This window comes from Eublepharis macularius, chromosome 3, assembly GCF_028583425.1.
Source record: "Eublepharis macularius isolate TG4126 chromosome 3, MPM_Emac_v1.0, whole genome shotgun sequence".
NCBI lineage: Eukaryota > Metazoa > Chordata > Lepidosauria > Squamata > Eublepharidae > Eublepharis > Eublepharis macularius.
This window is the reverse complement of record NC_072792.1, coordinates 168,233,906-168,256,600: the sequence shown is the minus strand read 5'-3', so window position 1 is coordinate 168,256,600 and position 22,695 is coordinate 168,233,906.

Genomic DNA, 22,695 nt, shown 5'->3' with positions numbered 1-22,695 from the left:
TGGCTGGTGCCCCTGCCCCCTGATCTCCAGACAGAGGGGAGTTTAAATTGCCCTCTGCGCCGCTCAGCGGCGCAGAGGGCAATCTAAACTCCCCTCTGTCTGGAGATCAGGAGCCGGGGCCACCAGCCATGTGGCCATTTTCAAGCGGTTCTAGAACTCCGTTCTCCCACGTTCCTGCTGAAAAAAAGCCCTGGGTATAACTCAGCTTAGGACTGGACTGCACACCACACCACCTCACCCTCTACTGGATCGTATTTACTGATTACACTCCTCCTTCCTTGAAAGAACTCAAATCTCCTGATGTAGAGTTCCGAGACTTGTCCAACACAGAAGTCCCGACCTGTTTTCATAGGGAGTCAGTGGGCAAAACAGCGCAATTGTTTTGAGATCATTCATAGCCCAGGAATGTGCTTGGTGCGTGGCAATCAGCATTACTCTGTGCAAGTAAGAAGGGGACACAATAACTAACCACCGATGTGATCCTTCCTGCCCTCCCTTCTCATGATCTGCCTAGGTTCACAGAATCAGCAGTGCTGTCAGAGGGCCATCTAGCCTCTGCTTAAAAAACCTCCAAAGAAGGAGAGCTCACCACCTCCCGAGGAAGCCTGTTCCACTAAGGGACCACTCTAACTGTCAGAAAATTCTTCCTCATGTTTAGCCAAAAACCCTTTTGGTTCAATTTCAACCCACTGGTTCTGGTCTGACCTTCTGGGGCAACAGAAAACAACTCCGCACCATCCTCTATTTGACAGCCCTTCAAGTACTTGAAGGTACATATTTGTTTATTTACCTACTTCATTTACACCCTGCCTTTCTCCCCAGTGGGGACCCAAACTGGCTTACATCATTCTCCTCTCCTCCATTTTATCCTCACAACAGCACTGTGAGGTAGGTTAGGCTGAGAATGTGGGACTGGTCCAAGGTCACCCCGCAATGTTCCACAGCAGACTGGGGATTCAAACCAGGGCCTCCAAGACCCCAGTCTGGCATTCCAACCACTAAACCAAAACAGATGTTCTCCTGAACGCTGCAAAAAGAATTCCGAAGTCTCCCCAAGTGTGAACTCTCAGCTGAAGAGGGGGGTATACACAAGAGGAGTAAATGATCAGACCCAGAAAAGAAGCTGCTTCAACACTACGGGACAAAGAAACCCATGTTTGGAGCAGGGGGACGGTAAAGCCAGTTATCAGCCCGGTGTAAAATTAATTATGCCTGCCTTTATTGCTGTATTGGGTCAGGACTCAGGAGGCAGCTGAAGGCAGGCTTAAGTACTGATTATTAGCCTGGTTTAATAAAACAAACAATGGATGCGGCTATCAATTTTTTGATGGCTCAGCTGGGAAGTCACGGAGGTTGGAAATAAATTCTTCATCATGATGTTTTAGTGAGACGAGGAAATCCCTTTCCTGTAATTGGGAGGGCACTTCTCCAAAGCATGCAAGCTACAGATAAATTTCTACCTTTCTGGTTCTTCCAAATACTGGGTACTCTTAAAGAAGGTGACTTTCCTTGCCCAACGCCTCTACTGCTTATCAGGTCTTATATTATAAACTTTATTGGATTTTTTATAAAGTAAAGCTCTATAATATTTTTTGTCATAAAGTGACAAGTTCATCTTCGTTCTTCTGTGCCTCCACACATGGGTACTGCGCACGCGCAGGCCAGCCGCCGGAAGATTCTTCACCGCTTTCCTAGCTCCGAAGGGGCCGTTTGCCGCGCGCCTCAGCGACCGTTTCCCGCCCAAACGGTCACATGCTCCTCCAGCGGCCAACGGCCCCTTCCCTCAGTTCTCTTCTTGCCGCCGCTTGAGGAGAACGTGTCCGCTAGTAGCTCCGTGCTTCTTGTGTCTCTTGGATTGCCTTTCTTCGTGCTTGACTTGGATTCTGGACTTGACCTTTCTTCTGCTTCGTGATTTGGACTGACTGATTTGGTAGTGTATCGATCCGGACTGTTTTTTGACGTCGCGTTTTTGGCTTGCCCCTCAGAATGGCTTCTACGGCCCTGTTTAAGCAGTGCGGCCAGTGCCGTGCTAAGATGGCCCAAACGGATGGGCATAGCCTTTGCTTGCTCTGCCTTGGGGAGGAACATGTAGTCCCCACTTGCAGGATCTGCCAGGGGTTCACGCATAAGGCCAGGCAGGAGCGGTCCGCCCGCCTCAAGGCTTCGCTATGGCAGCGAGTCTTGGACGCCCCTGGGCCCTCCGAGGCGGAGAAGCCGGGGGCCGCGGAGAAGGCTGGCCGAGTCCCCACCCATGCCGGGGGACAATCTAGAGCGGGCTCTGTGGCGTCTTCCAAGTCTGTGGCTGCATCCCGCCCGGCAAGCAAGTCGGCGTCAAGGGCAAGCTCGGTGGCGAGGTCATCGAAATCGCCGCGAAAATCGGCGTCGGTGAGGTCGGAACCGGAGGGGTCGCCTCCGAGGCCGGAACCGAGCGGATCGGATCCGATACGGTCAGCCCCGGCGTCGGTCGAAGGGCCTGCGGCAGTCCCGGGACCGGAGGCTGCACGGAAGGCGTCGACCAAGAGGGCGTTGGTTCCGAGGGCTTCTTCCGAGCCGGTTCCGAAGAAGGCTAAGAAGAAGGCCAAGCATTGCTCTCAGTCCCCTCGGCGCCGGTCTGCAGAAGAGGTGGTCCTGGTGTCCCCACCTATACCATCACCTCACCTGGACTCCCCAGACCGTCCCCTCCTTGAGGAAGAGGTGCCGGATCCGGGGGCCTATGTGGTCCTGTCGAGCGGGCGGCGCTCGCCTACGCCGGAATCGAGCCCGGCTCCACGTCGTCGGATCCGAGAGGCGACTAGGGGACCGTCGCCTGCATGTTCTGCCCGTAGCCAGCGGTATTGGTCCGAGGGGAGTGTCGGATCCGAGCGAGTCGGATCCGAGCGGTCCGTGGCTGCGCGTCACCAACAGGCTTCAGGTATACCAGGTGCCTATCGGTGCCAGTGGAAGAGGGCTCCACCTGGCTTCAGATCATCGGATCCAGGGCCGTCATCGTCTGGCCATCGTGAGTGGCTGCCGCCACCCTTTCCAGAGGGGGAACTGTCAGCTCCAGCCTCTGATGAGGATGACGAGGACGTAGGGTCCGGCTACCGTTCCGAGTCGTTCTCCGAAACAACCCCGGACGACAATGTGGGCCCTTCCACCAGCTCTCCCTTCGAGGACCTGCGGATTTACGCGGATCAAATGGCCCGCATGTCCAAGGCCCTGGAGATTGACGTGTCTTCTGTGGTCCCGAAGACAAAAGACAAGTTGTTGTGCAGAATCTATGGGGAGAACCCGGCTGCAGTGGGTTTTCCTATGCTGGAGGGCTTGGAGGAGATCATCGACAAGGTCTGGAAGTCACCATCGGACCTGCCTGCCACGTCCAAACGCATCGAACAGATGTATAAAATTAAACAAGGGACGTGGCAGTCCCTCATCAAGCATCCTCCACCGTCATCCTTGATAGCCGAGGAGATTCAGCACAAGAAGTCGGGGCCCTCCTCCGTTCCACCAGATAAGGAGGGAAAGAAGATGGACGCACTGGTTAGGCGTCAGTACTCGGTTGCTGCTTTATCCCTCAGGATTGCCAACTATCAAACGATTATGGCGGGCTATCAGCTCTACCTCTGGGAAAAGCTGGCTAACTATGTCACTGACCTCCCTGCTGATAAGAAGGCGGTGGTGTCGTTGCTGCAGACGGAGGCAGTACGATTGTCAAAGCAGCAGATGAACGCCAGGAGTCATGCGGCTGACACGGCTGCTCGGGGCATGGCGTCGGCGGTGCTCCTCAGGAGGCACTCGTGGTTGCAGTCAACTGCCCTCCCGCAGGAGGTGAAGGCCAAGATTGAACGTCTGCCCTTCGAGGGTGACTCCCTCTTCTCTACCACCACCGACGAGGCACTTAAAAAGAAGAAGGAGGGCCGGCAAACGGCACGCTCCCTGGGGGTCACCCCGGCGGACAGGTCCACGTTCAAGCCTCGGTACTCTTCGAGGTATAATCCCTACCAGTACCGTAGCAGATATCAGCCCCGTCCGTACTATCAACAGTACCCTTCCTCGCAGCGCCAGTACACCCCAGCGCAGCACCAGAGCAGGAGGCATAGGCTGTTCAAGCCCCACTCATCTCAACCTCTGCCCCAGCAAAAAGATCCGCAAGGGGCTGGAAGACAGTTCTGAGGGTCCGGCCCTGCGGCAGCCCTGAACTTTTCAGACAGACTCAGACCCTTCTTGTCTGAATGGGAGTCAATAACATCTGACTCATGGGTCTTAACGATTGTTGATAAGGGGTACGGGCTGGAATTCACTGAACTGCCGGTGTGTACTTCACCACTAAGTGCAGTGAATAATATTTTAGTTGAGCTGGAGGATGAGATTAAGTCCCTCCTGGCTAAAGGGGCTGTGGAAGAAGTGGCATATGGGGAATCCGAAAGGGGTTTCTTTTCCCGTTTCTTCCTGGTCCCCAAAAAGGACGGGGGCCTACGTCCCATCTTGGATTTGAGGGGGCTAAGCGAGCTGGCTGCGCTTAGGGCGGACCCCCCGTTCCTTCGCTTTCATGCGAATAAGGTGGTTTTGCGGCCATGTGTTTCGTTCCTGCCCAAGGTGGTGTCCACCTTCCACCTGTCACAGGAAATTTCTCTGCCGGTGTTTTTCCCTGAGGCTTCCACTAGAGGAGAAAAGGCCCTACACACTTTGGATCTGCGGAGGGCTCTGGCCTTTTATTTAGAGAGGACAAAGGTGTTCAGGAACAGCCCCCACCTTTTTGTGTGTTTTGGGGCAAAGGATAAGGGCCACAAGGCGTCTGCACAGACAGTGTCCCGTTGGATTGTGACAGCTATTGCACGGGCCTATGCCTCGGCTAAGGTGGACTGTCCGTTGGGTATCAGGGCCCACTCCACGCAGTCCGAGGCGACATCTGCAGCGTTGCTCAGGGGTGTGCCATTAGCTAATATTTGCAGGGCTGGAACGTGGTCGTCCGCTGATACCTTTGTAAAGCATTACGCTGTTGATGTCAATGCCAACGAGGATGTGGCTGTGGCCAAGGCCATCCTCCACTCCTTGTTTCCCTAGGAATATACTGATGTACTTTGCTCCGCTGAGGGAGGCGGAGGCACTGTATATGGTTGTATGTATATACTTTATTGGATGTTGTGGGGTTAGTAGTTTTATTCATGTGTATGTGTGTATATATGTTGTTCTTTTCCTGTTGTAAATAATAAAATTGGGTTGGATTTCACCCCACCTTCCTTATTGTGTGAAGCTTGGTACTCTCCCATGTGTGGAGACACAGAAGAACGAAGATGAAAACAGGGTTAACATACCTGTAACTTACGTTCATCAAGTTCTTCTGTGCCGACACACAACCCTCCCTCCTGCCCCGCTGTGAACTCCAATGCAGATTTGTTGTACATGTATGGGCTATAACACGAGTTGCCTAGTTGAAGTGATGGCTATGTGTATTGGATGAGCGGCGGCAAGGGAGAACTGAGGGAAGGGGCCGTTGGCCGCTGGAGGAGCATGTGACCGTTTGGGCGGGAAACGGTCGCTGAGGCGCGTGGCAAACGGCCCCTTCGGAGCTAGGAAAGCGGTGAAGAATCTTCCGGCGGCTGGCCTGCGCGTGCGCAGTACCCATGTGTGTCGGCACAGAAGAACTCGATGAACATAAGTTACAGGTATGTTAACCCTGTTTTTCATAAAGTAAGGCTGTGTAATACTTTTTTAAAGTGCTGTCAAGAAACTGTCTGTTTCTTAACTTTTTCAAATTTTTGGTTCAAGTTTCTTGGCCTGATTAAAGCTACAAAGGCCTTTCTCTGGAAAAGTACAGCCACTATGACTGTGCAGTTTTCAGATGCGGAACCGAAGCATGAAGACGCAAGATGAGATGATAATTCTAAAAATCACAGTGCACTTATATACTACTCTTCTGTGTACTGCCTGAGCATGCTTAAGTATTACTGTGAGAAAAATAACCTATGTGGAAACCTGAACTGAGTATATTTGTGAAAGAACATTCAGTCAGGGAAAAGCAGGCAAGCTGTATGTGAAGCCTTAGAAAAGATCTGTGTGAATGAGTTTAAGTGAAGTAACTTTAAGAATTGAGAACTACTCTTATGAAACTGATACGCTTCTTGAAAAAATAAAAGTTTACTTTGTTTTTGTTATACACACACACACACACCACTCTTCTAGACAGATTAGTGCCCATGCAGAGTGGTGAACAAAGTCAGTGTTATTCTTATCCCCAGAATACAGCTGGGGAGCTGGGGCTGAAAGGAGTGGCTTACCCATGCCCACCTGCCAAGCTCATGGCAGTGGTGGGATTCGAACCAGCAGAGTGCTGATCTGCAACCCAACCACTTAACTGCTATACTACAGCAGCTCTCATCATAGCTTCAAGACCAAGCCGAGAGGGAGTTTCAGACATATGTTCCATCTCATTAGTAAGGAATTCTGGGTAAGAGCAATCTGTTCTAATTGTGAATATATGCCAGCTGCAAAGGCACATTATCACAAGGACGAGCCACATCCTTGATTGGTTGATCCAGATCAGACCATTGCAGCCAGTCTGGCAATAAAGCAAGGGTCTTCATTCCAGTTTCTCCCCTTTTTATGTGGTCACTGGTGGATACTTGCTGCTCCACGGTTTTTGTGCTTTGGACTTGATTATCCTGATAGGTGTCTGCACAGCACTTTGCTCTTGGATTCTGGACCATGAGGCTCTTCTACCTGGGCTTTCTGTTTTCAGCATGGCAAGGTAACATCTGTGCCAAGAGGGCAAAAGCCTGTATGGTACTTTAGGATAGTAATTTAGCTTCGTTATTTTCTTTTCCGTCCTGCACAACTTCTGTGTTTGTATTCTTTTGCACTCTTCTTAATACATCCTACTAATTATACTTCTGTTGTGTTATTTAAGTTTGTGAGCTTCAATATGAGTCCAGTTCTTTGTCCCATTTTGGCTACAGCTACCAAAGACCAGGGCTGCAGAGGCAGGCAATGGCAAACCACCTCTGTTAGTCTCTTGCCATGAAAACTCCACTAGGAGTTGCCACAAGTCAACTAGAGGGCAGGATTTCATTTTTCACTCAAGTAATTGTTTTGTGGAACAAGTGTCCAATCTTGCAGGGATGACTTCTGGGTAAGAGCAATCTGTTCTACACCTGCTAGAGTTGGAGGTGTCTCTCGGTCTCACAGCTGAAGGTTAGTCAGACAGATGGGTGGTGGCTCCGTTACCCTTGGAAGTGAGAGTTCACTCCCCAGTTTTGAGTGTTTTGCTCCGGATCCTCACGAGGGGCGGGGCATGACAGGACCATTGCAACCCCGCCCCTATAAAATAATGTGATAAAGAGTAGCTTTCTACTGGTTTGTTGGTCCAGGTTTTCCCCAAAGAATCCTGAGTATTGTAGCCCAATGTAGAGATGAGAAATCCATTCAACACCCCTTGCCTCATTCCCCCTCCCCCCACTCCCGAACTACCATTTTCCAGGAAGAGAACATGACTAGTCTAAGTCCCTGGTATAGAGCTGCCCTCAAGGGACAAGAGCCAGGTGAAGAGAAATGAGATGGGACTGAAGAGGCTGCAAGGGTGGGGTGGGGGAGATCTGGAGCCCCCTCTAGCATGTTCTACCAGGTCTAGATGGGCAACAGAATGAAATGGGAAAATCTGAGGTGGCAGGAATGGGCTGTGCTATTTCAGAATGTAGTTGGGGAGAAATTCACATTTTCAATACTCCCAATGTAAAAACGCCTGGTAAATAAAAAGCTACTAGTACTTCAGAATAAAAGGTTTTAGCCCGGTTTTCCAGGAGAACTAGCACAGAGTAGTGGTCAGCATCCGACTAAGATCTGAGAGACCGTGATTAAATCACTACCCTGCCATGGAAACTCGCAAACATGTTTGGCCCTCACAGTTGTGCCGAAGAAGGGATTTTGCCAGGCCTACTTGTCATGCAGGGGTGAGAAAAGTTTCCCCTTGAGAAATTCCATTCTCACTCAATGATTAAAGATACAGGAGCCCCATTTCCCTTTGTATGTGGTCACCCTGCTCTGCAGGTCTGTGTTTGTTTGTGTGTGTTTTAATACCTCAAGAACCCACCCGCTGAAAGCACACCTCGAGAGCCACAAAACATTCTTAGAAACCAGACAGCCATTACAATACTCTTGGTGGGGGAAAAAATTACAGTAGTTCATCACACACTCGACATTTCTCCAAGGCTACCAAAGTTGTCACTGCTGAATTAAACCCTGTTCGAGGCAGGGTGCCATAAATTCCAGGCACCCGGCAAACAAGATCAGCTAAAGACTTAATGGGAATAATAAGAATTAAGTATTCTGTCCATGGAGAGCCCTGGCTGCCATTTCTGGTACAAGAATTCCCAGCCAGAGGTCTGTAGCCTCCTGCTGATACGCAAGGCGGACAGGAGCGAGGAGAGAGCATACATCTTGTCATCGCATGCAGACACAATGTGCATGCATTATCTCTGCAAGATGTTAGCAGAATTAGAGGATTTCCTACAGACCAAGTCACATATTTGCCTGACAAGGGCGGCAGCGTTGAAGCTCATGCTGGAAGGAGGGGTCCTTCCATGGCTTTATTAAAATCTGGCATTGCTGGGGAAGCTGAATAGCACCCGGGCACCTCTGGTGAACAGAACTGTTCTGAAGACTATAAAATACTTAGGAAGCTTTCTTCTGCCTCCTAAAAAAATTAACACACACAGACACACAGCACGTGTTTTCAGAATCACACATGACCATATACAATATTGCACAGCTGCAAAGAGTGCAGCCAGACAACACACCAGGAGGCCATGCGCTGAAGCAGGGGTATATGATCAAGTATGTCCTGAGGTATAGCTAACTTCTGACATGGAGAAAATTTTGCATTTGTACACACTGAATTCTGTAGAATTAATTTCCAGAACCCAAGACCAAACTGCAGTCACATGCCTCCTTCCACAAACCCCTGTGCGACAGCTAGTTTTCAGGCAGCCATCTGTTGGTGATCTCACCTCTTAGGGCGGCCCACCTGGAATCAGCCCTAACTCGGGCCTTTTCCACTGTGGCCCCTGCTCCGTGAAATGGACTCCCTGAGGAGGTGAAAGGAGCCCCCACCTTGGAGATCTTTAGGAGACGCTGCAAGGCCTGTCAGTTTGCCAGGGCTTTTAAGGGGGGATTTAAAGAGGGAGGGAGGGATTTGGGGGTTATTTTATTTTGATTTTAACTGTAAATATTTGTAATCTACTATTTACTCTATTTACTTTGTAATCTACCATTTGTTTGTAATCTACCATTTACTCTATTATTGTGGTTCCTTGAACCGCAAGGAAAGGTGTGGTAAAAACGTTTTATTTAATAAAGATGGTTTCTCAGACATAAGCCCTGTTACATTCAGTGGAGATTACTCCAGGTAAGTGTGCATACGATTGCAGCCTTAGAAACTCCAGTATATATATTATTATTATTTTAAAAAAATGTTTCTACTAGTCCCTTTCGTTCTGAGAATATATTTGAAAATTTCATAAACACGGCCTGCTAGGCCTCTCTGCCACAGCTCTGTTTGGTTCCAGGTGGGTAGCCGTGTTGGCTTGGAGTAGAAGAGCAAGAGGTGGGTCCAGTAGCACCTTTAAAGGCCAAAAAGATGTCCAGGGCATGCGCTTGTGAAAGCGAAGGCTCCCTTCGTCAGACAATGGTTCAGAGTGCTGTTCAGCGTTCACTGCTCCCAAAATGCCAATGAAAATTGGTAGGTAGGCCCCTGTAACTAACCGTGCCATTACTTGGCCACTCTCATAACTATCCTCAAACAGAAGAGAAAAGAGGAAGTGATAGTTCTTTCATCCTGAAACATCGTCGCACCAAAGTGCTGCCTCCACAACTGATTTTAAATGTGTATCAACTTGCTTTTTTATTATAAGTCACCCTGGGGAACCATTATGGCTGAAAGGCGGTCTACAGAGAAGAGTTTCTTGAAAAGCGAATAAAAATAAGAAGTTGAAAAAGACTTGGCTGGAGGGAGGGGGGAGAGTAGAAACACTTTTTGGTCCTGTCACGAGTTCTAGAAGGTTCTGTGCCACAGCTGTACATCCAAAATGAGGGACAGCCATGAAATGTTGACAGTTCTCTGGCACAAAACTCGGAATTTTACACGCAGTTTAGTCAAGTGCTGCGTTCTCCTTTATGCAACAGGTACCAAAGTCTGTCCTTTTTTGGCTTCACACCAAGGAAGATGATTTGTAATCAAGAAATTATTTTTACAGCACGCAATGTCGCTCTAAATTCTGGCACACACCTGCTGAGTAAACAGAAGCCTGCAGAAACAGAATCCACCAGTAGAAAAAAGTGGCAAGTTACTGAAAAAGAAAGGGAAAAAAATCTCAGCATGCTTTTTCTTTCTTTCTTTTTTTAAAATTCTCAGGCCACGCTGTTATCTTGACAGCAGTATCAAAAGCAAACTAAATTGCTAAGATTTAAAGAGGGTGAATCACAAGAGTCCCTCTGCATGAGAAGACAGACTCTGAACGAATTTTCCAGCATACTCTTCCAAGCAGCATAAAAGCCGACTTCTGGGGGGATATTCCCCCCCCCCCGCTCCTGTTCTGTCTTCTGCCGCCAAGATTCCAATTTTGTTGTTGACTGGAGTCAGTTGCAATATTGCTGTGTTTAACTGGTGATGTATGGAAACACAACACACATCTTGGAAAGGAGAATAAAAGAAATCTCACAGGCCAAGCACTCTCTATAATATTTAACACAGAAATTGGCCTGTTAAGTAATCTATTAAGAGTAGATGTAATAAAAATTAAATCCATATACCTGTATCTAAATAACCAATGACTGTTCTGTGTGGATAAGCATCCACACAAGGGGACAAAACATAGCTGCCTCTTACAGTTTTGCATAACCAGGGCAGGAAAATCTTCTTTTTTAAAAAAAGAACAACTAATTTAGGGGTAAAGAAGAAGAGCATGCCATCAAGTCACAATCAACTCATAGTGATCCCATCCACAAGGCATGCTAGGCAGGAGATGTGCAGAGGTGGCTTGCCACTGCCTTCCTCTGCGTAGCAACTCCAGTCTTCCTTGGTGGTCTCCCATCCAAGTATTAACTGTGGCCAACCTTGTTTCCAGGCTCTGACAAGCTTAGGCTAAACTGCACTATTAAGGGGTACAACTCCCCCACAAAATAATTAATAGTGACATACATGCACCACTGAAACAAACAAAGCCAACCCTTGTGGAGTTTGGGTTGCTGTAGGGCTCACCCTTTTCCACTGTGAAAACGGTTTGTTCTGCATGAGGACTTGGGGAAGGGCGGGGGAGATGTCCATGCAAAGAGACGTGATCAAAGAAACAGTTTTGAGTTGGGGAGGAAGCCAAAGGTTCACCAAGGTAAGAGCTTCACTGGCAGAAACAGCTTCTTCAATTTCAGAGCGGCTGTAGCATAGTGGTTAAAGTGGTTTGTCTGCAAATCAGCACTCTACTGGTTCGAATCCCACTACTGCCATGAGCTCAGTATGTGGCCTTGGGTTAGCCCCTCCTCTCAGCCCCAGCTCCCCAGCTGTATTGTGGGGATAATAACAACACCAACTTGTTCACCGCTCTGGGTGAGGCACTAATCTGTCTAGAAGAGCGGTATATAAGCGCCGTTATTGTTATTGCTGTTATTACTGTGTGTTTGCTCCTGCTCCCCAGTAACACCAGCTCAACTAAATCAATAAATCTGTCCAAGAGAAAGGGTGCTACCACAAACCAGGCCTCAAACAGTCTCCCCCAAAGGATACAAGACTTTACCAGATAGCTTTTAGTTTGCAACTTCCACTACTAGGGAATAATGACCTCTCTCACAGAACTGTCAACAACCACAAAAGAGCTCTGCCCACTAAAATCAGATATAATAATACATAAAGCCTCCCTATGCTCTCCTGAGTAGACGCTTTGATAGTCAAACTCCAAATGAAATATTGCTGCCTTGCAATTATCCCGCCTCCAGCTTCCCTGCCCGTTAAAACACAGCTTATTTTCCACCGGGAACAGCAACGAGCAAAATACTCCATCTACAGAGATCTGATGGTTGCCATTGTAAATGGATACTTCTTCTACTTCCTCCACCAGCTCTGATCGAGAGTAAGGACTCGGAGCCCTGCTGCTTTTTCACACGTCGCCAGAGCAGCTGGACCCTGCATATCTAGTTCTTACTTGACTCCCCGCTAGCCAACAAGCTCCCCGAGATCATTGCTTGAAAAGCAACTGTGTGTTGAACAGCTGGCTGTTGCTTTAAAAGCCAGAGGAATCATCAAATTCATTGGTAAAGAGGATACCTGAGGAGTTCAAAGATGGGAACTCTTCAGCACAAGTATACTTCGTTAGCCGGAACTAGGAAAAAAAGAGGTGGTAAGCTAATAATAAGCAACTATTTCCAGAAGACTGTTCACTGCTAACAAGATTCTGGAAGCAGATCTGCAGTTACTTGTTTAGTATCATTCATATAGCATCTCGTGGGTCCAATGCACTTAATTCTGGCTCTCTGCAACCCACGACTGGCAAATTGAGAGGGAGTCTCCAGAATGCATGCTCCCTCCTTCTGCCATGTTAATTTCCGCTGTCTCCCCACAGCCTCGGGCAAAGTTTAACATTACAGCTCCTGATGTATTGTCGAAGGCTTTCACGGCTGGAGACCAATGGTTGTTGTGGGTTTTCCGGGCTGTATTGCCGTGGTCTTGGCATTGTAGTTCCTGACGTTTCACCAGCAGCTGTGGCTGGCATCTTCAGAGGTGTAGCACCAAAAGACAGAGATCTCTCAGTGTCACAGCTCCTGTGAACAGCTCCTGTTCACACTAACAATGATGAATGCAAAGCGGGTTCCTGCCTAACTAACATTTTCAAACCCCAGTTCCAAACTCTAGTTAAAGATGGGAACCCAGGTTAACTGTGGTGCAGATAAAATGCTAAGCCCTGGTTAAGGCCAAAAAGTCAGCCAGGGAGAAGGAAGCGCAGGTGCCAAGGACATCCTTCTGGTTTGCAAATCACGGTAAGGAGGGATCCAAGGTGATGTCAGCACTGTAGTGTAACAAGCAAAAAGAATATAAGAGATTTGTGATCTAGGACTTTGCTACACCTGGTTTAAAGACCAGGAACAGATTCCAGCAAGGCATCACAAAAAGAAATGTGTGAAAATGCAATTCCTCTGTCCTTCTGTCTGTACATTCCCTAGGCAGACTTTCAGCTGCGGCAGGCTTTCTAGCTGAGCAAGTTCTGGCTTATTAGGAAATTCCCATACCTTTCAGTTGTGGTTCAGGCCTCCAGCCTCCACATGGCCAACGGCCACCACCTGCAAGGAGCCGGGTCTGAGCTCCTTCAGCTTCCAGATGAAATCAGCCAAAGAGATCCTCCTTTCTGTGCCAGGAGTTTTTATCATCTCCTTTTGCCCACCCACTGGACAGGTCAAAAGGCTTATCCTGATGCCACAGGAAGAATCCTCTCTGGCATTTTAGACCTCCAAATCTCTGCTTCCTCCCAACCTCACCTGGAAGGGAGAGCTTTGAGCAGAAAATGGAATTTGCATAACTAAAGCCCCGGGGCTGGGTGAGGATTAGAGAGCATTGGGCTTCCACTCCATCCTCCTGTTCTCAGTTAAGAAACATTTTTTGAACTGGATGTGAAGGGTTTGATACAGTACAAACCTACAAATAGAAAGCATTTCTCCTATGACTTTGGACGAGTCACACACTCTCAGCCTAACCTACCTCACAAGGTTGCTGTAGGGATAAAATTAAGGAGAAGGAAACCCAATGAGAGAAAAGTTGGATATAAATGAAGTAAATAAAGAACTTCTACTATCTCCCCACTTAGTCGTCTTGTTCTCTAAACAGAAAGAATGCTTTCTGTTTAGGCTTCCTTTGGGAGGAAGGTGTGCCAGCCCCTCGATCGTTTTGGTTACCCCTTTTCTGCAACTTTTCCTTCACTATGATATCCTTTTTGAGATGGAGCGATCAGAGCTGTCGACAGAGTATTCTGCAGACAAAAATGGGAGGACACAAGGCGCTCGTTCTCTCCACATTAACAACCAGGTTACAGTCGTTTCTCGTTGCCCGGCGGCACTCGAGGCGCCGCGCACATCTGCCGGCCTCCATAGGGACAAACGGGCAATTCCCCCCCCGCATTGATTTCGGGGAGTTCTTCCCGCCGCGTCCCGGACCCTGGCTCCCTCCCTGGGAGTCCTGGGGGCTAATCCTTGCGGATCAGCCGCCCGGTCAGGGTGCCCGGTCGTTTCCTCCCGGACCAGCCGAGAGGAGCGTCCGGCATGGCTGAGAAAACGAAACCGAATCCCGGCAAGTAAAAGAAACAGGCGGAAGCCTGTAAACAAGCGAATCCCTTCTGTTCTACAAGCGTTTGTGAAGGAGAGGTTGATCTGAAGAAGACTCGCTCTTCCCCTTCGTTGAGTTCCAGAATTTTGTTGGCGCCCCCCCCCCCCAAAATGGCAGCAAGGAAGCAAAGTCCCGCTCTCGGTAAGTCAATCTCGGCTACCTTGCAGAAGGGGGAGTCGCTCGAAGAGTTGGTGCGCAGGGCGGTGGTGGAAGCTATAAAACCCTTTGTTGACAAGCTGAACGAAACTGATCAAAGGGTGGGCTTAATTGAAAGCGAGGTGAAAACCATTAAGGCAGCAGCGGGGGGGGGCAGAAAAGTCTGCTCTGGAAAGTGCGTCACTTGTGAAGGCTACAAAAAAGGAGCTGAAGTTGGTGGAGAACCAGCTGATCGGGCTACAGGTGGAACGAACACAGACAATTTTGCGTCTCCAAAACGTGAAAGAGGAGGAAAATGAGGATCTGTGGGATTTGGTCTCGGAACTACTGGCGACACCCGCGAGGACGACTAAAGAAGAGGTTAAAAGCGCCATTTTGGAGGTCCGTCGGGCTTCTTCAAAATATGCAACAAAGCGACAGTTGCCTCGTGAGATCATTATTGACTTTTCATCTAAAAAGATTCGGGACACCATCCTATATAACTCATACAATGCGGATTTGGACTTTATGGGTTTGAAAGTCAAGATTTTGAAGGACGTTCCATTTCTAGTCCGGAAACGGCGTTTTAAATATAAAAAGTTTGCAGCTCTTCTGAGGGACCATGGAATAAAGTACAAATGGTTATTCCCGGAAGGAATATGGTTCAGATATAAAGATCAGGCCTATAAGATATTATCAGAAGATCAACTAAAGGATTTTGAGAATAAAAACCCAGAACTCTGCTGCACCAAGAACGAAGAAAAGGAGGAGCCGGAGGGGGGGGAGGAGGAGGAGAGCATCGCAACAGCAGTTGCACAGAGAGAATTGCGTCCGGGACCTAGAAGGGGGAGGAAAGTTTAATCAGAATTTGAAATGTTTATTCTCTGTATGATTAACCACTCCATCATTATTCTATGGAGCTATTTTTGTATTATGACAGTATGAAGGGAAACATTGAAGTGTAGTGTTTAGTGTTTGTAGTTCATTCCCCCCCCTTTTCTTTTTCCACCTCCCTTTGTCCCTTCCCTCTCCCCTTTCCTTGTGATAGTCTGGTGTAGTGTTTTGTAGCTATGAAAAATAAAAAAATTTATAAAAAAAAAAAACAACCAGGTTACAGTGAAGCCAATTTGTTTGTGCAAAAGCAACACAAAATGACAGACAGACAGCGTGCTAGGTTCTCTGCTGCAAAGCCATCATTAACTACCTAGAGACCAAGAAAGGTAATTGTTTACAGCCTCTTCAAAATAAATATGCTGGCCTGGAACTTAATTATGGTAAGTTAATTATATACACTCACTGACAGCTGAAATATTGCCATGAAAAGAGAGTGTTCTATAAAATCACGAGGCTGCGAGAGGCCACCATTTCCAGGTCTGACTTCCAGACACATCACAAATCAAAACGATTTCCAAAATGGTATTTTATTGTTCAGTTTCTGCACATGGGATCTGAACATAGGAAATTGCCTCCAAGCCATCTAAATCTCATTTAAACCTGACTAGATCCGTTGATCAGCACCTTCAGTGCTTGTGTAACATCACGGATAAGACCGTGGACTTCCAGAAAGCTTTTGATAAAGTTCCTCGTTAAAGGTTGCTAAGTAAGCTCAATAGTCATGGGGTAAAAGGACAAGTCCTCTCATGAATCAAAAACTGGCTAATGAATAGGAAACAGAGTGAGTATAAATGGGCAATATTCACAGTGAAGGGTGGTGAGCAGTGGGGTACCGTAGGGCTCAGTATTGGGTCCGGTGCTTTTTAACTTGTTCATTAATGGTTTGGAGTTGAGAGTAAGCTGTGAAGTGGCTAAGTTTGCAGATGACACTAAATTGTTCAGGGTGGTGAGAACCAGGGACTCCAAAAGGATCTGTCGAGGCTGGGCGAGTGGGCATCAACGTGGCAAATGAGGTTCAACATGGCCAAACGCAAAGTGATGCACATTGGGGCCAAAAATCACAAATATAAATACATTGGGGCCAAAAATCACAAATATAAATACACAAACTGGCGGAGACTGACCAAGAGAGAGATCTTGGAGTCGTGGTAGATAACTCACTGAAAATGTCGTACACAGTGTGCGACGGCAATAAAAAAGGCCAATGTTATGCTGGGGATTATTAGGAAGGGAATTGAAAACAAATCGGCTAGCATCATAATGCCCCTGTATAAATCAATGGTATGGCCTCATTTGGAATACTGTGTACAATTCTGGTCACCACACCTCAAAAAAGATACTATAGCACTGGGAAAAGTGCAGAAAAGGGCAACTAGAATGATTAAAGGGATAGAACACTTCCCCTATGAAGAAAGATTAAAGTGCTTGGGGCTCTTTAGCTTGGAAAAACGACGACTGAGGGGTGACATGATAGAGGTTTACAAGATTATGCATGGGATAGAGAAAGTAGTGAAAGAAGTATTTTTCTCCCTTTCTCACAATACAAGAACTCGTGGGCACTCAATGAAATTGCTGAGCAGTCGGGTTAGAACGGATAAAAGGAAGTACTTCTTCACCCAAAGAGTGATTAACACATGGAAATCACTGCCATAGGAGGTGGTGGCAGCTTCAAGCATATGAAGCAGAGGTGCATCAGTGGCTATTAGCCACAAGGTATAGATGGAACTCTCTGTCTAGGGCGGTGATGCTCTGTATTCTTGGTGTTTAGGGGGCAGTCAATGGGAGGGCTTCTAGTGTCTCTTCCCCACTGGCAGACCTCCTGATGACACCTGGGTTTTTTGGCCACTGTGTGACACAGAGTGTTGGACTGGATGGGCCATTGGCCTGATCCAATATGGCTTCTCTTACGTTCTTAAAAGTGCCTGGCTGGTATCTTTCCTCTGTGAATTGTTTGCATTTGCAGCAGAGGATAACAGTATACTTTCTCAGTTTGTTCTAAGCATCACTGAAATACTGGGCTTGCTGTCTCACAGATCTGTTCCGATACCTGAGGTGCTTTCACCTGGAACAAGGAACCAGTGGCAAAAGACTTTTGCATAACAGGAAACTCCTTGTACTGGAGAGCTTATCCACAGGACCAAACCTCATGCATCCAAGAAGTTTTGGAAGCACCATCTAGTCTTCCAGTAGACTCAACAAAAGATGGATTGATTCAACAGAGGAAGTCTTGGCCTTCTGTTGGCAACAGCTGAGTAAAGTTGTTAATGACCGGGCACCCTGGAGGTCATTCATTCATTGGGTCACCCTGACCTGGATGGCTCATCAAATCTCAGAAGCTACGCAGGGTCAGCATTGGTTAGTACTTGGATGGGAGACCACCAAGGAAGTCTAGGATTGCTTCACAGAGGCAGGCAACAGCAAACCGCCTCTGTTTGTCTCTTGCCTTGAAAACCTTATGTGGTTACCATAAGTCAGCTATGATTTGATGGCGCTTTCCACCACCAATTCAAAGAGCTGCCTTAAGTCAGAAGTGACTTGATGGCACATATGCGACATAACACACACACACTCTACCAAGTCCCCTCCAGAGGGAAGGGTTTGTATGCCATCGCCTAAGTTATATTTATTTATTATATTTATATTCCGCTCTCCTTGCAGAGCAGACTCAGAGTGGATCACATCAAGATGTAAAAACAGGTAGCTTAATACAAACAATTCCAATTTATAAAACCCAGCGCCACTCACACTGTCCCTCCCTCACCAAAACCCGTGAGGTGTGTGGAGAACTGACAGATGCTATACAGACTGGGGGGACAATGTCCCCCTCCTGGCAGAGGCTGGTTGAAGAAGGAGGGGTCCTCTCACTTCAACCTCCATATATCTGGTGGAACATCTCTGTTTTACAGGCCCAGCGAAAGGACAGTAAATCTTGCTGGGCCCACGTTTCCACAGACGGAGAGTTCCACCAGGTTGGTGCCAGGGCCGAAAAGGCAGTGAATTGTTTCCCTCAGAGCCAAGCTACAAGTGACGAATGACACTTGAACGGCAAGTGAACAGACTCCTGTGTACTCCTCCCTGTTCACTTGCACTCCACTTGATCATGTAGTGATCACTTGGAGCGCAAGTGAACAGGGAGGAATACACATGAGTCTGTTCACTTGCTGTTCAAGCGTGATTCGTCACTTGTAGCTTGGCCCTCAGTGAACTGTTTCCCTCAGCCCTGAACTGTTTCCCTCAGATCATTATCGAGATCTCTTTTAATCTAGTCATCACCACTGCCCTCTATTCTTCACTCTACTCAAGCTGTGCTCAGAACTTGAAGCTTTCCTTGATAGTCTGAGTAGTACAGGATAGAGGCTAGATAGTTGTCCTGATCACAAGTTACAATAAAAGCATACAGAAAACATGTACAGCGTACGCTTGGTTTTTCTTCTAAGCGTGTTTATGCTCACCATATGTACAGCTGAAGATGTGATTGAAGCCACAGGAGTGCCAGTGTGGTGTAACGGTTAGAGTGCCAGACTAGGATCTGGGAGGCCCAGATTTGAATCCCCACTCTGCCACGGAAGCTGGCTGGGTGACTTTAGGCCAGTTACACTTTCTCAGCCTAACCCACCTCACAGAGTTGCTGTGAGGATAAAATGGAGGAGGAGAAAACTATGCAAACCACTTTGAGTCCCCCTTGGGGAGAAAGCTGGGGTATAAATGAAGCAAAATACATTTCTTCCTTCCACCTAAGGACTCTTGCTCTAACTTAAGAGCTCCTTAAAGCCGGAGGAAGGCTCCTTAGACTAGAGGAAGGCTTCGGATCTGGCTGAGCAGAGTGATAGGGTAGATGTTAGTATTATTTATTTCTGTGTTATCTGGGGAAGGGAGGACAAAGCTTACCTCTAGTTCACAAGTAGAAGCCAAAGTTCTCTTTTCTGTTAGTTCCTCTGCCACAAACCAGAGACTTGGTGTATCCCACTGGCAAAGGTGAGAGGCTTAACACTGAAAGCCAAAGAAAAATAGACAAATAATCAAAACAACCAATCAGATTGGCTCCACAGATCCATTTTTATGCATACAGACCAGATACTTGTAAGTACCATGGTAAATTGCTCTACAGAAATCCCAATAACCTTTCCCCCCCAACTCTGATGTTTCTAGTTTAAGTGGATAGCTGTGTTGGGTCTGAAGTAGAACAGCAGGATGAGTCCAGTGGCACCTTAGAGCGGAACTACAAGTGACAAAAGGCACAGGTTGGACACTTGTCAGCTTCCCTCAAGTTTTGATGGGAAATGTAGGCATCCTGGTCTCGCAGCTTCGCTCTCTGACTGCTGTCCAATGGACTTTTCAACTGTCACTTGTCCAACATTCCACCAAGCTGCCTACATTTCCCATCAAAACTTGAGGGAAGCAGACAAGTGTCCAACCTGTGCCTTTTGTCACTTGTAGTTCTGCTCTAAGAGACCAACAAGATTTTCAGAGTGTAAGCTTTCAAGAGTCAAGAGCTCCCTTCTTCAGGTGTCTGAGGAAGAAAGCTCTGACGCTTGAAAGCTTACACTCTGAAAATCTTGTTGGTCTCTAAGGTGCCACTGGACTCAAATCCTGCTGCTCTAATATTTCTGTTTATCTAGAAATTTGCTTTTTAAAATAGAGAGAGAAATCTTTGTAAAGATTATATTAAAACAATCATTAAAGAATCTCATGAGACAAACCCTGATGATGCGAGAAGCTGCTTATGGGCATCCGAACCTCTACATCCTAGTATAAACATATCAATATGGGGGCAGCTCTTTAGATCCACAGCTCTGCGGTTCTCGAAAGCTTATGCTACAATAAAGTTGATTAGTCTTAAAGGTGCTACTGGACTCTTTACTATTTTGCAACTACAGACTAACATGGCTAAATCCTCTGGAGTGGGATGAAAGAGACCCTTGGTCAGCAAGGTAATGTTTATGCTCTTGTGCTTCTTTAAAAGCGAATTATATCACCATGCACCACCAAACATGGTTCTAGAAAGCCCCCCCCCCCCCGGCAAAAAAATAGGGAAGGGAAAACAGGCCACCTGCCTCACACGGGGAGGATTGCTGCCTTGCACGTGGCAAGGGCCACAGCCTCATGGTGGCTCCCACCCCACCTGACACAAGGTGGGGGCTGCTGGCTCATGGCTCACCTTGTAGGAGGTGAGGGCCATCCTACGTAAGGTGAGCTTCACCTCTCTCAGGGACAGGGAGCCCTGGTAGGGCGAGGCACCCCCAACCACCAGCCCACCAGGACTTTTCCAGTGGCCTTCATGGCCAAACCGCCCCCTACCACAGTGCTAAACACTTTATAAATATGCAAAGCTGCCCTACCCTGGGCCAGACCTCCGGTACATCTAGCTCAGGACTGTCTGCTCTGACAAGCAGCAGCTCCCCAAGACCCTCAAACACAGAAAGGTCCTTCACAACACCTGGTCTCCAAAATCCTTCAGCTGGAGATGCAAGGGATTGAACCCACGACCTTCTGTGTGCAAACTCTACCACTAAGCCACAGCCCCTCCTCTCCAAAAGAATTATACTCAACAGCACTAGGAACTTTCCCCAAATTGTTTCGAACATCCTTTTCCACACTGCTCAAGAGACCACCCCTCCAACCACCACTAGGAGTTAGGATGCAAGTTGTGGAATTGTTCACTTCCTCTTCCACCCCTTGGCCATTTTCCAATCCAGGATGCGGTGTCATCAGCAACCCGTGCTAACCAGGGCTAGTTTTAAAACCTGGGTTTGAAGCCAGGAGATCAAAGCTGCATCATAAACCTCAGTTGAAAAACTAGCTGTGATTAGCAGATGTAAATGAATGCAGAAACACAGCTAACATGAAAAGGTTGGGTGAAATCTGTGTGCACAGAAGGAGGGAGGGGGACACCAGAGAGCCCCCAGCAGACTCCCAATCTTTTAAGAATAGTTGGAAGCAAAAGCAACTCTCTCTGCTTGGTGTAAAGATTCATTTTCTTTTCCTCTGGAGGCTGAAGACAAATTTTCTGGCGTATCACAGAAGTTTCTAGCAGCCCATTACATGCTATTGGAGTATTATGATCTGTTCCCCAGTTCCTATTTTCAAGGGTAAAAAGCTTTTAGTTATATGCAAGGCAATTCTGGGCGTATTAGGAGAGCACATGAAATTGCTATTCTTCAGACTGGAGATAGGTATTTTTTCCCCCTGCCAAATTACAGGCCTAAATCAAAATTGACCCGCCATTAGGAAAACATCGCTTTTACAGTAAGTGCAGCTTTGAGAGTTTCCGTGATTTCCAATTGCATTCGGGGAGAAAAAAATGGGAATAATCTCTGCATTCTGCCAGAATGACAGAGGTAAAAAATGAGACGTTTCAATGAGGTTTTAATAATTCTGAGGGTCTCTGGCCTGCTTCACAGGTGACATTTTCTCTATCAGGGGACAAGGGTGTGGGAAGCAAACCAGGCACACCACCACGTGAGACCGTAGTGCATACAATAATCCACATTTACATTACACTTTTGAGAATCCACAGGACTTCCAAACCATTGCTTGGGTTCTACACTAGGACCTTTTTTGCGCTGGTGGTGAAGGATGCCTTTTCCACACTCAACTGGAGATGGAACCGAAACAGAGGTCCCACCCAGCACTTCATGTAGGGCTGGGAGGTGCCTGGGCCCTGTCCTTCTGTCAGGTACCCTTCTATCACCCCAGAGAGGAACCCAGAAAGGCCTCACACCAAAGAGGGGAGAAGGGTCATGCCTTGTTCCTCCTTTCTCAGGGATCCCTCCCTCACTCCCAGCAGAGCGAGGCCATTAAGCTCCTATTTGGCCTGCTTGCGACGTCCTCTTTTGAAGAGGATGCATTCCCCACAATATCTCCTTGCCTCACGAGAGATTGGCCACCTCAGCAGCCTCAGGGAGGTCCATGAGATCATCAGCCATCTGCTGAAATGGCACTGTTGCCTTAAAGAGTTGCAAGTGATCACCCTTAAGGAGTTTTGGGTAAGTCCGGGAAGCTTCTTGACTCTAGACAGTAATATAGCACTTTAATACCCCTAACAACACCTATTATTATGTTTAGTTGGAAGGAGGCCCTGTTCAGCAATGGTCCCACTTCTCTATGAAACTGTCCCTTTAAATGTATTACTTCCCAGCTATTTCAGCTGCTCTATGTTTTAATTACTCCCTGTTCCCTCCTGTTGCCCTGGCATTCCTGGACGGATCCTAACTCAGTTTGCATGCATGGGAGGGAGGGGCTTCAATTACTCCTTTGTAGTAAGTGTGACTTTAAAAAAAAGATAACCATAACTGCACAATTCCAATCATGGAAATAATAATAACTATTAAGGC